The sequence below is a fragment of the Sciurus carolinensis genome, unplaced genomic scaffold, assembly GCF_902686445.1.
Source record: "Sciurus carolinensis unplaced genomic scaffold, mSciCar1.2, whole genome shotgun sequence".
Classification (NCBI taxonomy): Eukaryota; Metazoa; Chordata; class Mammalia; order Rodentia; family Sciuridae; genus Sciurus; species Sciurus carolinensis.
The window spans coordinates 1,082,604-1,100,229 of record NW_025920153.1 but is presented as its reverse complement, the minus strand read 5'-3'; the positions used below and the strand labels follow the sequence as shown (position 1 = coordinate 1,100,229).

General features: G+C 39.0%; 1 pseudogene; it reads right to left on the bottom strand.

Annotated features, from left to right (window-relative positions):
• Positions 1 to 400: 400 nt before the first annotated feature.
• Positions 401 to 1,567, bottom strand: LOC124974545 (coiled-coil domain-containing protein 50-like; annotated as a pseudogene).
• Between the last annotated feature and the right edge of the window lie 16,059 nt (positions 1,568 to 17,626).

Here is a 17,626-nt window from a genome sequence, read left to right as displayed (position 1 = left end):
ACTGAGGAAACATCCACACAGTAAGGGTTAGAAAATGGAGTCTAGGTCAGTTTTCCCAAGAGGGCTTAAAAGAGTATAAAAACAGTCTATTTCTATGTACTCAGACTAACATATTTCAACTTCTCAAGATGTCTCTCTTTCAATCTTTGTGATTATGACATTTTTCTTTTCCAGAAGGAATAAAAAGGAAAGGCCCTGTCCTTCAAAACATCACACACTACTGCACCAAAAAGCTATTCTTATACTTTTTTTCTGAATTGCATCCAATTGTTATTTTTTACTCTAATCATTTATCTCCATATAATTCTAATTGCTAACTAAAGCCTTGCCCCTAGATAAGCAACACTCCATACCTAAGGAAATGGCATCTTACAAATCTCTTAAATACTATATCCCAGGAAGAATATGCAGCAGAGAGGTGGCCAATAGTCAGAAGCTACATTTTCTTATACTGCCCAAATATTAAGAATAACCAAAACATTTCAAATGAATTAATCATCTATAGTCAGAAAAACACTTGAGAAAAAAAATCCCAGGAATGCAAACAGCAGAAAACAATAAGTGTATGCATTCTGTATCATCCAGTAAAATTTGCTACCATGAGTCCATTTTCAAGGCATATACCAATTTTTTTTTTTTTTTTTTTTACTGCTTATAATGGAAACCTTTATGAGAGGACTCTGTTTTTGAGAAGTGATGTGTAGAATTATGCTGGTTTGTAAAATGAGTATAATCCAGATCCTCAGCCTCTGTGTTGGTAGGTGGTGGTGGTCCTGCAGGCCTGTCATTCTTAGAATGGTGAGCTTCATCATTCTCCTTTGATTTTGGGTGTGTTGATTTAGCTGTTTTTGACTTCCACTCAGAAACATGATTTCTTTTGTCCAAAAATAACTTCTCCTGTTCTTCGGCTTTCTTATAAGCTTTCTTTTCTTCAGCCATTAGAAATCGAGCAATTTCCTCATCCTGGGCTACCTGAGCTGCTCTCAGGTTCACCTGGGTAGCCAAAAGTTCTTCTTCTTGCAGTTTTCTGGCAATTTCGGCATCATACCATTCCTGATCCCTGTGGGTGACTCGTGATGTAGGAGGGCATACAGCATGTTTCACCACCCTTGGCTTCATTCCTCCATCTTCATAAAAGTAACTATCTCCATAAGCACTGGCTTCGGAGAACTCTGGAATATGTTTCTTTTGCTTTTTCTCTTCTTGCAACTCCTTTTCTTGCAAAAGGCGAGCTTATATCCTCATCCTTCTTCTCCTGAATGCACCGCCTCTCTGCCTCAATAGTCAGCTTCTCCTGAATTTCCTGAGAAATTTCACAGTCTTGTTCAAGGTCTTTGTAGCACTTTTAGAGCTGAGCCTGGGCTTTCAGATCTTCCTCTTGGAGCTGTTTAGCAACCTGGAGATCATGCTGGACCAAACAGTTCCACTGAATGTTCGATGCCAAATGATGCTCAATTTCTTGTTCCTGCAGGCTGTGAGCCAGGGTGTGGTCCTCCAAGACAGCAAAATTCCGGCACACTTCCTTGACTCCTGGCAGCTTGGACTGGTTGATGCTGATGTGGGCCATGTTGGGCCAGGGTCCTGGCTCTCCCTGGCTTCCCGCTTCCCAGCCACGCCCGCACCGAGCTGGCCAGGATCTCAGGAGCAGCGCCCAACGCAGCGCAAAGTCTGGCGGTAAGAGTGCACCCAGCCAGGAGCAGGAGCAGCCGGCGGACAAGGGCTGGCGACAAAGACGGTGGCGACCGCCTGCGAAACTGGCTGGCGAACCAGCTGCCCGGCCGCAGCACCTGCTCCACGCCCTCGGCCCAGATCGACACACTATCTTTTTAATATATTTTGTATGTGATTTGCTAAATTTTATTGAGAATTTTTGCATCAATTTTCATTAAGGATATTGGTCTGAAATTTTCTTTTCTTGATGTGTCTCTGTCTCCTTTAGGTATCAGGGTGATACTGACTTCATAGAATGAGAAACGAGATTGGGAGGGTTCCCTCCTCTTCTATTTCATGAAATACTTTGAGAAGTATTGGAATGAGTTCTTCTTTAAAGGTTTTGTAGAACTCAGCTGAGAACCCATCTGGTCCTGGACTTTTCTTTGTTGGTAGGCTTTTGATGACTTCTGTTTCATTACTTGAAATTGATCTATTTAAATTGTGTATGTCCTCCTCGTTCAGTTTCAGTAATTCATATGTCTCTAGAAACCTGTTAATGCATTTGAGAATTTCTATTTTGTATAGATTTTCAAAATAGCTTCTGATTATGTTTTGTATTTCAGTCGTGTCTGTTGTGATATTTCCTGGTTCATTCTGAAATTTTAGTAATTTGTGTTATCTCTTTCCTTCTCTTTGTTAGTGTGGCTAAAGGTTTATCAATTTTGTTTATTTTTTCAAAGAACTAATGATTTATTTTATCAATTTTTCCTATTGTTTCTTTTGTTTCAGTTTCATTGATTTCAGCTCTGATTTTAACCATTTCATGTCTTCTACTTTGGGTGTTGCTCTGTTCTTCTTTTTCTAGGGCTTTGAGCTGTAGTGTTAGTTCATTTATTTGTTGATTTTTTTCTTTTTTTATTGAATGTACTCTATGAAATAAATTTTCCTCTAAGTACTGCTTTCATAGTGTCCCAGAGATTTTGATATGTTTCTTTAATCTCATTTACCTCTAAGAATTTTTTTAATTTCATTCCTGATATCTTCCATTATCTATTCATCATACAACAGTATATTATTTATTCTCCAGGTGTTGGAATAGTTTCTGTTTTTTACTCTGTCATTTATTTCTAATTTCAATCCATTATGATCTGATAGAATACAAGGTAGTATCTCTATCTTCTTGTATTTGCTAACATTACCTTTGTGGCATAAAATATGGTCTATTTTAGAGAAGGATCCATGTGCTGCTGAGAAGAAAGTGTATTCACTCTTTGTTGGATGGCATATTCTATAAATATCCTTGAAGTCTAAATTATTCATTGTGTTATTTAGATCTATGGTTGTTTTGTTCACTTTTTTGTTTGGAGAATTTGTCCAGTGATGAGAGAGGTGTGTTAAAATCACCTAGCATTATTTTATTGTGGTCTATTTGATTTCTGGAATTGAGAAGGATTTGTTTGACATATATGGATGAGCCACTCTTTGGGGCATAGATATGTATGATTGTTATGTCTTGTTGATTTATGCTTCCCTTAAGCAGTACAAAATGTCCTTCTTTATCCCTTCTAACTTTGGCTTGAAGTCCACATTATCTGAATTGAGGATGGATACTCTGGCTTTTTTGCTGTGTTTGTGGGTATCTTTTTCTATCAGATGAGTCTCTTGCAGGCAGCAAATTTTTGGATCATTCTTTTTAATCCAATCTGCCAGTCTGTCTTTTGATTGATGAGTTCAGGCCATTAATATTCAGGGTTATTATTGAGATATGAGAATGTTCTGCAGTGCTGACTTTCTTTTTGTAAACCTTTTAGCTCTTGTTTATCATGGGAGAATTTTATTTTGTCATCAAATATGAAGATATGTTTCACTGGGTATAAGATTCTTGGTTCCATTTTCTTTCAGGGCTTGAAAAATATTGTTCCAGGCCCTTCTAGATTTTAGGGTCTGGGTGGAAAAATCTGCTGATATCTGTTTTGGTTTCCTCTGAATGTCATTTGATTCTTTTCTCTTGCAGCCTTTAAAATTCTGTCTTTATTTTGTATGTTAGGTATTTTCATTGTAATGTGGCTTGGTGTGGGTTTGTTGTAATTTTGTATACTTGGAACCCTTTAAGCCTCTTGTACTTGATTTTCTTCATATGTGGGAAATTTTCTGATATTAGTTTATTGAACAGATTGTTCACTCCTTTGGTTTGTTTCTCTAAGCTTTCCTCAATCCTAATGATTCTTAAATTTGGCCTTTTCAAGATATCCCATAGTTCTTGTAGATTCTGTTCTTGATTTTTACCATCTTATCTGTTTGGTCAACTATGTCTTCAAGATTAAATATTTTGTCTTCGATCTCTGAGTTTCTGTCTTCCAGGTGTTCTATCCTGTTGACTATGCTGTCTGTGGAGTTTTTCATTTGATTCATTTTTTTCCTTCATTTCAAGAATTTGTTTTTTTTTAATATCTCTAACTCTTTATTGATATGATCTTTTGCTTCCTGTATTTGCTCTTTTAACTCTTGATTGAGGCGATTATTCAATGCCTGAATTTCTTCTTTCATCCCGTCATTCAATGCTTGCATTTGCTTTTTCATCTTCTCATTTGCTTCCCTGATTGTTGGAGGCTATGCCATGCGGACTTGCCAAGATGGCACCTGGCAGCCAGCCAGAGACTGTTTTGATCACATTGGAGGTACGCATGCAGAGGTGTTCCCAATTGCTCCTGCTCATGCATGCTCATGATTGGACAGCTGACTCCTCGCCTGATCTCAACTGGCATGGCTCCACCCTCTGCCTCTTGGAGGGAATATAAGCAGACAGCAGGTAGAAGGGAAAGAGCAGCAGTAGCTAGCAAAAAAAGCAGGGAAGCCTTTAGCAGAAACTAAGAAGAAGTGGCAAGCAGATAGAAGCAGCGAGTAGGGGCAGCAGCAGAAGGCAGATCGCAGAGCAGAGAACTGAGAACACATCTTTAGGTTGCAGATCACATATCGCAATATGTGGGACACATCACTAAAGCACCTCAGATAGACGCACCCTTAGTTCACAGGATGCAGAACGCACCTTTAAGAAGAAGCAGCAGAACTAAGAAGATATGGAATTTCTGAAAGTGTAGTCTCTCTCTCTTAAGCAAAGTCTCTTTCTCCCCGATAAGCAAAGCCTCTCTCTCTCTCTCCTCTCAAAGCAAGTAAACCTCATTTCCTCTATCCTCTATAAACAAGCAAGCAAGTAAGGAAGCAGCTTAGAAATGGAAGTAGCTCAGTTTTCAGTCCACCACCCGATAAAGACCTGTGCAAATTTTTGCTGCAGGTGGTGACAAATATCCGCATATTTGGTACCGCAAAGAGCCAGCGACACCTGATCATTTTAATTATGTACATTCTGAACTCCCTTTTTGACATATCTTCTGCCATGCTGTCATTGGATTTTATTGATGTAGCATCTAGGTTTGTTTGGAACATTTTCTTCCCTTGTTTTCTCATATTTCTCAGGTAGATACCCCTCTAGTAGTGAAACTCTGGGATATTGCAGATTTCCTCTATTGACTAATATTGTCTCTGTAGATTTCTAATAACTCACATCTTAGCCTTCAGTAGCCTGAAGTCTTGGAGGAACTTAATAATGCAGTGCTGCACTAGAAAGCTGCCCCTCTAGGCGTGGTTGCCTTCAGGTGAGGTATAATCCCTGTCAGTGAGCAGAGGTGCCTCCACTCATCGACCGATGGTCAAAGGGGAACTAGACTGCAGACTGGGGCATATCTGATCTGGGCCTGTGTCTCTGGTTCTACTATCCTGGTGGGAAAGCCTCACCCAGCAGGGAAGATTCCTCCAGTGGGGAAGTTTTGCAGGCAAGCTCTCCTCTGAGAAGTTCCCTTGGGTCCAGAATTACCACCTGGACTGGGAAGCCCTACTCTGTGTTGTTCCCAGGGGTCCTGACCTATCACCTGGGCTGAGGAGCCTGGCCCTGCTAGGGACTCCCTTGCTGAACAGCCCTCCTCTGCTATGTTCCCTGGGGACCGGAGTTACTACCTGGGCCTCAGACCCTCATTCTGTGTTGAAGCCTCTCGCTCTGCAGCCCTCCTCTACATTGCTCCTGGTTGACTGGATTCTTGGCTCCAGCAAGGGAGTCTCATTTGTCTACTCTACTCCATAAAGTTCCCTGCATTTCAGGACTACTGCCTCATCCAGGGAGCCTGACCAGTGAGAGAGACTCATCCAGTGGCTTTAAGTTGGTCCTGAGTCTCTCAATACCTCCTCTTGACTCCTGGTTCTTGTCAAAGGTCCTCTAGCCTCCTATAGGTGTCTCAGGAAGGGAGCTGCCCTTCCAATGATGATGGTCACACCCTTAGGAATAATTCAAATTGCCTGCACCAGCCTATAAAGAACCCTCTGGCTGGCTCTGTGATGCAGGATGGCTATCCTGTCTGCCAGCTTCTCCGCTTGGAGACAGACCTCAGAGTGGGAGTTGGGTGGGGTCACTCAGTGATGGCATCTGTCTTTGTCTGGTGTTTGGGTGGGTTGGCTACCCACCACCTAGCTCTGCAAGGCAGGTGGGTTGGGTGTCCACCTGCTATTTCTGGAATGCAAGTGGCCTGACTCACCTGCCAGCTCGCTCTGTGACCAACCAGTGATGGCGCTGATCTTGGTGCAAGGGTCAGGTGGGGTCACTCAGTGGTGAGATCTGTCTTTGACCTGGTGGCTGGGTGGGTTGGCTTCTCACTGCCTAGCTCCACAAGGCAGGTGGGTTGGGTGCCCTCCTGCAACCTCCACCATGCAGGCGGCCTGACTCACCCGTCAGCTCGCTCTGCGACTGTGACCGACCAGTGATGGCACTGACCTCAGTGCCTAAAAACTCCCTTAATTCTGCTTTCCAGACAAAAGATGATCATTTTTCTTATATTTCACTTTTCTAAGAAAATACTTCACTTTTTGACAACCCATGCAAAGTATAGGAAACATCTATAGTGTCTACATAGGATCAAGGATTTTTTTAGACTTAATTAATATTTATTTTTAGAAAAAAAAGAAAAGATTTACAAGATGCAAAGGTTTCACACAAGACATTATCATTGATGGTTGTTCTCCTTATACCTTAACATGGTCTCTGTCTTATGAACTAGTGTTGGAAAGAACACAGACAGCAAAGATGTGCTGGAGATCCATCATGGACAAGCAGAATTCACCACAGTGGGTTGATGACCATACAGATCTTTAAAGACAAAAATCTTGTCTAGTTATGGCAAGAGCTCCAAAATAAAATCTGCATTTGTTTATATTTGCAAAGAGAAACACATAGATAAACAGGATACTAAAAGTAATGTTTACCTGGAAAACATTACATACTATGTTACATATAAAAAAGTAATGAAATGTATAAAAGGTGTGGGGAGAAAACAAGGAGAGAGCAAAAGAGGAAATAACTTTTCTGTTTCTCTATATAGTTGAGTTTTATTGATTTTAAAATATATTTTTATTTTTAAAATTTATGTTTTTTTGTATTTTATTTACAGACACAGTCTCACTGAGTTGCTTATTGCCTCACTTTTGATAAGGCAAGTCTTTAGCTCATGATCCTCCTGCCTGAGTCTCCCAAGCTGCTGGGATTACAGATGTGCACCACTGTGCCCAGCATTGTTAATTTTTTAAAAGAACTTAAAATGCCTACCAAAGTGGAAGAATCTGAAGAGTTCAAATACTAAAGTGAAAAAATTTATTTCTGAAGAATTAATACTCGGAGACAAAGTAGATCTTGTCAGGGGAGGGCTCTGAGATGACGCATGGCAGCTTGCCAGACATAGTTGCACTCATATACAAGTTTTAGTAACTCTGGTTGGCTGTTGTACATGAGGCAATCCTGGTATCTGCCTGGAGACTGTTCCTTGATAGGTTGACTTTCCTGGTAGTCTACTCTCTGATAGGCTGATGTTCTCACTATAAGTCTGAGACTTGTGGAATAAAGTCCTTTTGTTTCCTGTGATCAAGAAGAGCATATGCGATGTGATTGTCCCCGCGGGTGGTGGGCGATCATAAGTGGTGCTGAAACCTGGGAACTCAAATTACAAAGAAGGAACTGATCAGGTAAATGCAGGGAAAGTAAAGAACATTCTGGCCAGGTTAAAGTTCACAGGATAAGCGACGAGTTAAAGTTCGCAGGATAAGCAACGGAGTTAAAGTTTGTGGGTTAAATGACGGAGATTGAGTGTAAGTGCTTTTGCTTTTGTTTTGCTAGTTAAAGTGATTTGCATTCTTTTAGTTTAATAGAGAAATATGGTCACTGAAATGCCATGAATGCGCATGCAAGGTCCCTTAAAGGATTTGTTCCGGGCCAATGAAATTCCTCTTGAAACTAAAACAGCCCGAAACTTTTTACGCACAGTGGAAGATATTGCGCCATTGTTCTTGGATGAGGGATTACTGAATACCCCTCAATGGGAGCTTCTAGGGGAGGATTTGAGAGTGACAGAGAGAGTAAAACCATTACCCCTGGGAACCATGGCCATATGGATGTTAGTTAGAGGGTGTTTAGATACTCCTAATACCAAATGCAGAGAGGCAATAAAACAAGGGGAAGAGGTTTTGGAGGAAATAAAAGAGGAAAGGTCTAAAGCATCAGAAAGGGTGTCAATAAGATCAGAGACAGACAAGGAAAATGAAAATGAAACTGGGTGTGAGGATAGTTCAGATGAAGAGGAGGATTTACTATGTAGAACAAAAAATCTTGCTATTACAGGATCTACTAAATCAAATGTAGCAGTTAAGAGGAAAACTCACAGACTTACGCCATCTGCTCCCCCACCATATAATTATGAGCATTTAGGGGGAAAAAATGTTATTGTAGCCATCCTAATTCTAATTCAACAGGATGGGACTTCCTACAACAAGATGCAACAGCATTCCCAGTGTTTGAGGATCAAAATAATCAGAGATATCATAAACCTTTAGATTTTAAATTAGTAAAACAATTAAAAGAGACTGCCATAACCTATGGCCCCCAAGCAGCCTTTACTTTATCACTTGTAGAATCCATAGGGGGAATGAATCTTTCTCCTGATGATTGGGGTAATGTGGCACAAGCCACGTTGTCAGGGGGGCAATATCTGGTCTGGAAAATGGCGTGGCAGGAACATTCCAACAATAGTGCATGCCACAATGCTGCAGCAGAAAATCCTCATTGGAATTTAGAGATGCTTATGGGAATGGGAGTATTCACAGGACAACAGGCTCAAATTGGCTATAATCCTGCAGTGTACATTCAGGTTTCTGTAGCCGCTGTAAAAGCATGGAAAAATATACAAGGGAGTGGGGACTTGCAAGGTCAACTGTCAAAAGTTATTCAGGGATCAAACAAGCCATATGCTGATTTTGTAGCGAGGCTGATGCAAACAGCAGGCCGCATCTTTGGGGATGTGGATCAAGCTATGCCCTTGGTAAAACAGTTAGCTTATGAACAGGCTAATAAATGGTGTATGGATGCCATTCATCCCTGGAAAAATAAGGATTTAAGTACATATATCAAAGTGTGTAGAGATATCAATGAGACTGTGATTCAAGGAGAAGTTATGGCAGCAGCCATTGCACAAGGATTACAAGGTCCTATAGGAGGGCCTCCAGGAACTTGTTTTTATTGTAAACAACCTAGACATTTCAAAAAGAACTGTCCACAATTAAGGGACCCTAATCAACCCCCTAGGAGACCTAAGCCTCAATATTGTCCTAGATGTAGAAAAGGTAATCATTGGGCATCTGAATGTAGATCTATGATAGATATAGATGGAGTTCTTCTGCCCCCTCATGGACAGACAAAATACGGGAGTTGGGACCCAGCTCCCGGGGCCCCTCAAAAGTATATGGGGTGATTCAATAGGTACACAGAACTCACCAATCGTTGATAAGCCAAGGAGAGTCACCACAGGGAGCGTAGGATTGGACTCTGTGCCACCGCCAGAGCAATACTAACTCCAGAAATGGGAGTCCAACCTATCCCTACAGACCTAAAATGTCCCTTACCTCCTGATACTGTTGGAATTTTATTAGGTAGGAGCTCTAGTGCACTCAGGGGACTTATAGTTATCCCTGGAGTTATTGACTCTGATTTTACAGGAGAAATTAAGGTTCTTGCACATTCTCCTCAAGGAATTATCTCCATATCACCAGGGGACCGCATAGCTCAGCTTTTGATTATTCCCAGCCTTCATAATAATTTTCCATCAACCACAGCAACCAGGGGAACTGCAGGTTTGGGATCTTCTGGAGTTGATTTTGCCTGTCTTACCATGGACTTAAAAAATAGGCCAATGCTTAAAATGAAGATTAAAAATAGAGAATTTTCGGGACTCCTAGATACAGGAGCTGAAACTAGCATTATTACCCTAAAAGATTGGCCAAAAGAATGGCCTCTACAAGTAGCGGAACAAACCCTGAGGGGATTGGGTGTAGCTACTACCCCACAAAGGAGTAGTTCTGTATTGACATGGAAAAACAATGAGGGCCAACAGGGAACATTTCAACCTTATGTCTTAGACCAATTACCGGTTAAATTATGGGGCAGAGATATTCTCATGCAAATGGATTTAGTACTCACTACAGAAGGCCATTATAGCCAAGAGGCTCAAAATCTAATGGTAAAACAAGGTCATAAATGGGACAAGGGGCTTGGCCACTATGGCCAGGGAAATACCCAGCCAATTAGTGTTAAAGGCAATCAAGGTTGCCAAGGCTTGGGTTTTTCCTTGGGGCCACTGAACAAAAGTATGTAAAAATAACTTGGAAATCCAATGTACCAGTGTGGGTCTCTCAGTGGCCCCTGACATTAGAAAAACTTAAAGCGGCCCAAGAACTGCTACAACAACAATTAGAAGCAAATCATATTAGACCTTCAACTTCTCCTTGGAATACCCCTATTTTGTCATAAAAAAGAAATCAGGAAAATGGAGGCTCCTTCATGACATAAGAGCTATTAATGCTACTATGCAGTCTATGGGGCCAACTCAGTTAGGGCTTCCAGTCCTTACTGCTTTCCCAAAAGATTGGCCTACAATAATTATAGACATAAAAGACTTTTTTCTCTATTCCATTACATCCTCACGATTGTGAGAGATTTGCTTTCACTCTCCCATCTCTAAATCATCAACAACCTAATCACCAATATGAATGGGTTGTTTTGCCACAAGGTATGACCAATAGCCCCACTATGTGTCAAATTTATGTTGATCAGGCATTAAAGCCCATTTGACAAAAATACTCCAAACTTATTAACTATCATTATATGGATGATATATTATTATGCCACTCTGAGGAAGATATTTTAAAGGATATTTATTCTGAATTAATAGAACAACTCAAATTATGGAGACTCATTATAGCCCCTGAAAAGGTTCAAGTTGGTACTACACAAGAATTCTTAGGAGCCCAATTAAACAGGGCTGTAGTAAAGTCACCAAAAACTGTCATCAGGGTAGATCATCTAAAAACATTAAATGATTTTCAAAAGCTACTAGGGGATATAAATTGGATTCATCCATATTTGAGGCTTCCTACAGGAGAACTACTTCCTCTATTTAATATCTTACAAGGGGATCCCCATCCCACATCTCCCAGAGAGCTCACTCCTATAGCACATCTGGTTTTGAATATTATACAAAAAAGATTAGATGAGGCCCAAGTAGATCATATTGATCTCTCTCAGCCATTACAATTCATTGTTATTCCTAACAAGAAACTGCCCACTGGAGTCTTTTGGCAAGAGGGTCCGTTGTTTTGGGTCCATCTAGCCTGTTCACCCAATAAAACTCTCTTACCCTACCCTGAAGCAGTAGCTCAAGTAATCTTAAAGGCACTTAAATCATCTATCACAGTGTTTGGAATTCATCCAGCTACTATCATTATTCCCTATGATAAGCATCAACTTACTTGGTTATGTAATTTCATGGATTTTTGGACTGTTGTTAGATGCTCCACTCAAGCTAACTTTGATATTTACTATCCTAAACATCCTTATATACAATTTTGTAGTAATAATACTGTAATATTCCCAAGAGTTACAAGACAACAACCTATTCCTAAGGCTCCTGTGATTTTCACTGATGGATCCAAAACAGGGACTGGAGCTATTTGTTATCAAGATAAAGTCCAAACATTCCTTTTCCCTAATTCTTCTGCTCAACAAACAGAACTCTTAACAGTTCTTGTAGTTTTTAAAATTTTCCCTAATATTCCATTCAATGTTTACTCAGATAGTTTATATGTAGTTTAAGCTCTCAGTAACTTAGAATGTGCAGGGCTCATTGCCTCAAACTCTACTATTTTTCATCCTTTATGGACTTTATAACAAATGATTTGGGATTGTTATAATCCTTTCTTTATTGGACATATCAGAGCTCATACCAATTTACCTGGACCTTTAGCTCTAGGGAATAATGTAGCAGACATAGCAAATAAGGATCCCCACATTTTTTCTGCATTTGAGGCAGCAAAAAATTATCATCAACAATTCCATGTTAATTCTACAACATTAAAACTGAAGTTTCCCATTACTAAAGAAACTGCACTTGCTATTGTTAAATCTTGTGGCCAGTGTACAGTCCTCCATCATCCACCTTCTATAGGAGTTAATACTAAAGGACTGTTACCTAATCATCTATGGCAAATGGATGTTACTCACATTCCTGAATTTGGTAACCTTAAATATGTACATGTATCTGTAGACACATGTTCATGTATCATCTTTGCATCGCTACACAATGGATAAAAAGTCAAAGATGTCATTTCCCACTGTCTCCAGGCTTTCACAATCTGGGAACTTCCTAAACAACTTAAAATGGACAATGGCCCTGCTTATACCTCAACCTCTTTTAACCAATTTCTCACTAAATTTCAAATAACTCTAACCACAGGTATACCTTATAACCCACAAGGACAAGGTATTGTTGAATGTGCACATCTCACCCTCAAAAATACTCTTTATAAACAAAAAGGTGGAATAGGAGAGACTTTCAGGTCCCCTAAAGATAAACTTTCTCTTTGCCTCTTTATTTTAAATTTTTTAACTCTGGAAAATGAGGGTCGCTCTGCTGCTGAGAGACATGACAATCATAAACAACATGATAGAGCAACAGTAAAATGGAAGGATGTTCTTACAGGACAATGGAATGGCCCAGACCCGGTGCTTTACTAGAGCCGTGGCTCAGTTTGTGTGTTTCCACAGGACAAAACATTACCTATCTGGGTTCCTAAGCGACTGACTAGACCAGTGCCAATGCTACCAAGTTACTCAGACCAACAAAATGAAGATGCTGACCATACTTCTGAGGACCATGATGCTCGTAGCCTTTCCCCCCTTGAACTAACTTACAACCTCTTTTTAGTCTCTTAGGAGGAACAGTTCAATTATGTACCTTTCCACCTACCCCAGTTTGTGTGTTTCTCCATTTTATGTTTCTGCTAATTAACGAAACAACTGTTTCTCTCAATTGTACTTCAGATTTATGCTCTCTCTCTCAATGTTGGAATGCTTCTAGGTTCCCACTGGCAGTCTTAATGTGTGTTCCTATCTTCCTACCAGTCCCAGTCTCTGTTACAGATGAAGAATTGCCAGTGTTACTATCAAGAAACAGGAGAGATTTTGGCATCACAGCGGCTGTGGTCGCCATGGTAGCAGTCTCTGCAGTGGCAGCTGCAACCGCAGCAGCAGCATTGACAGAACCATACAGACAGCAACAACAATCACTTGGCCAAAAATACAGCTGCAGCCTTACAGACTAAAGAGACCCTAAACCAACATCTAACAGCAGGCACACTCCTTGTAAATCAAAGAGTGGACTTACTACAAGAACAAGTGGATATCTTGCAAGAACTTTTGGGACTGGGATGTGTTTATCCTTTAAGAGCAGTGTGTGTCACCCCTATTGCTTATAATAACCTTAGCTCTGTGGCTATGTTATCTAAAAATCTCTCTGTCTACCTTACTGGCAATTGGTCATCTATGTTTGATAATTTAACCAGTCAGCTATGAGCTGAAATACTCAGAGTCAATGCCACCAGGGTTCAAGTTGCTTCGGTATCCGAGATGTTCTCTTTGTTATCTAAAGCCCTGGGATTGACAAAACAGTGGGCTGGAAGAGTAGCTGTTCTGATTATTATCTGCTTAGGGATAGCCTATGTTATACGCAGCCAAATTAGAGCTCACCAAGATGCCCAATGTCATCAACGGGCTATAGTACAGACTTTGACAGCCATTGAGACAGGCACATCCCCCCAAGTATGGCTAAGCATGCTGGACCAGTAGTCAAAGACGGGTAAGATCCATGGAAATGCATACCAACCTAAGACAGGGTTCTGACGCCTGGAGGTCAGAATTCCAATGATGGGTAAGGATGTAATTTGCCATGGACAATCTAAGACAGGCATGGTCCCAAGTCATATTTTCTTTATTTAAAAAATAAGGGGGAGATGTCAGGGGTGGTCTCTGAGGGCCCCAAGCCGCACAGTGGCCTGATCTCTAAGCTGGCGCCTGGCAGCTTGCCAGACATAGCTGCACTCATATACAAGTTTCAGGAAGTAACTCTGTTTTTGGCTGTTGTACATGAGGCAATCCTGGTATCTGCCTGGAGACTGTTCCTTGATAGGCTGACTTTCCTGGTAGTCTGCTCTCTGATAGGCTGATGTTCTCAATGTAAGTCTGAGACTTGTGGAATAAAGTCCTTTTGGTTCCTGTGATCAAGAAGAGCATACGCATTGTGATTGTCCCCGCGGGCGGTGGGCGATCATAGATTTGGCTTAAGGACTATTATGTACCAAAAAATCCTTTGTATATTTTCATACAACAGAGATATTTCAAGTCAAACAGTTGAATTTAATGTACTGAGATGCACCCAGTTGCTAAACTTAGCCTATTCAAAAGCTTTAGCATTACCTCCTCTAAGAAATGGGTCTAACACCTTAGGCAAAATATGATTTACTTCTTTCTTCATAACCACAAGTCTATCACTGATGGTAACACAAACTGACAAAATCTGATAAGCTACCTAATCTCTTACTGATCTGCTCTAACTGGTATAAGCTGGACAATGGTTAAGAGCAAATCTATTCCAACTGCTGATGCAACTCTCATAGACATGCTTACATATGAAAGTTTCAAGTTTTATAGTACACAGGTAGTGTTGAAGAAATAAGAGACAGCCAGAGCTGAAAGTGTCAACTGGAATTTTCCTCCAATAACATTTTTATGTTAAGTCTACATTTTTTACTTGCCATTTATAAAATCAGAATAAACACATTAAAGAATATTAAAACTACTGAGGAAAAAACTGAGTGAATTGCCATATGAGGTAATAATATATATTAAAGCACAAATAATAAAGAAGAGACCTGAAAGGAGTATGTAAATAGAAAAATTGACAAAAATTATGATTCTTAATAAAATAATACAAAAATGTTTGATATAAAAAAAGAAAATGTCATTGTATATTTTTTTGAAAAAAGGTGTCTAAGTATCCAAAGAATGGAAACAGTCTCCTTAGCAATTTGGAGAGAAAATACAGAGGTAGTGGAACCAACCAAAGAAATTTAAATATAAGTTATGACATCTTTTGATAAACAAAGTATCAAAACCAAGTATTTGAAATATTGTAACACTAAATATGGATGTGGTGAATAACTAGTGATATTGGGACAACAGGCAATCCGAGAAAAAGTACATAAACATTGATTCGTAAATGACACTTCTGGGTAACCATCCTAAGAAAATGTTCAAGTGGAGAGACAGGGAGGGAGGCATCACATGCTAAAATTGTCACAGAACAGATTAAAAAATAAAATGAAAAATAATAATACATATAAAATTTATAAAATAAATTATTGATGGACTGACAAAAAACACTAAAATGATAGACTAAAGAATTACTTGATACTTTAAAATTTTTTTAATTAAATAATTAAAAGTATCTTAAACAAAAGTATCTTTAAAACTATTTATAAAAAATACAAGGTAATATTTGATACTACTGACTGCATCAGGGAACTTAGATTCTCTAAATTCTCCCTTGTTATATACTTTAAGATTAACTTTCAAAATGTAATAGGGCAGACAGAAAGTAGTCCAGATAAGAAATAAACTAAAATGCTATGGCAAAACCTTCCACTAAAAGGATAAAAATAAATAAAATAAATGGAACAGATACTTTTATACATAAACTTTAAAAGTCTCCCCCCCTTAAAAAACCTGATAAAACTCAAAAATATGAAGTAGAATTAAAAAGGGAGGAAAATTAAGATGGTAATATGGAATGAAGAAAATTTTAACTCACTTTGCCTTCACTTTAAATTTCATTTATGAGTGAATCCTTCCTTTGTACTGAACCCTAACAACAGTTTTTCCTAAAACTCAAGAACCCATTAAGAATTACATAGAACATTAGAAACACAAACCAAGATATAAATGTTGTTTTGACAGAGGTTGAAATTACACAGGCAGACACACACACACCCTTTTAAATTTTGTTATTGCTGTTGTATTTAATCATGAATTTAAAGTTCAGGGTAGGCCACTCACAGACTTAAAAGAGCAAAAGTTCATGAATGATAATATAAGGTAATGAATAGTAACATCCAAGCAGATTTTTAGATAAAGAATAAAATGCAGTATCAGTTTCTTCTTTAGATAGGTACATTTATGATCAGTTATTTTGCTTTAATTTAAAAAATCTTCAGAGTTACACATAAGAGTCACTAACAAAGAATTAATTTTCTCTAGACTATTTAGATGTCAAGCACAGGCCTGAACAAGGGAAAGAGAATGTGGGCAAATGGTTAAGAGAAAAAGTTGATTAGCTCTAAGAAAAAGCTTACCAATGTACTTACTGAAAGAATAAGGCTTCTCCTCATGGCCATTAGTTAAGAAACAACTATGACAGAGTCAGGGGAACAACTTGGTGATAGACTACTTGTCTAGAATGCATAGGTCCTGGGTTCAAGTCACAGCATGGAAGGAATGAAGGAAGGAAAAATGAATATTCTAGATCATTTTGTTCCCACACCCAACTCTTCCCCCAACACACATGGAGGATGCACCATATACCCATTAGTAACACCAGTTCACTACAGGAATGATTTCTCAAATTGGGTGGGAATGAAGAAGACTGTTATAAAATCCAGATGATATGAATCATTTAAAAAGTCAGAGATTATTTTGATTCAATAGTACTTGTGAATTGCTGGTAAAAACATTCATCACACTGAAGAAATAGATTGATTAAATAAATTTACTACCATTACCAATAGTTCTCCCTCAACATATAAAGAATAACAAAAATAATCACCAACTGTGAGTGTTCACTGGGTGCAATACACTTTGCAAGTTGCTTTACATGCATTATTTCAAATTCCCAGAACACTATCAAACAGGTTCTCTCTTCTTACACAGTTTGACCTTTATAAAGTTTAAGTAACTATCTCACAATCCCATGGTCATGTTATTGCTGAAGTAGTCTTTATGATATTAAAAAAAATAAAAATATATGACAATTTTAGTAAGTGCATTTAAGTCCTGTATAGCAAGAACACTGGAATTTTATTAGAGATATTTTCTCCATTAAACCAAATTTTACTACTGATGCTGACCAATGCTTGACCTTTAAAAACTGACCACTAAAAACAAGCCATTTCTTTTTACTTATAATAGATACTAGAATGCTATATTTCAATCTATCTAAAAAAAAAAAATCCTTGAAGGCTATATCTTACTTTTAACTAACAAGTTAGTATAGATCATGTAATTAACAAGTCTCAATAATGCCAAATTACTGCCCCAACTGGTCTAAAAGCTGCATCTAGATTACTCTCTCCCAACAATCACTAACACTATATAGCTCCAATATGCAAAACCTTTGTTTGATTTTTATTTTCTACTATATCAATATTGTCTTTGCAGTCAGGTACAGTGGTGCACACATATAATCCCAGTTAACTCTGGAGGCTGAGGCAGGAGGAATGTGAG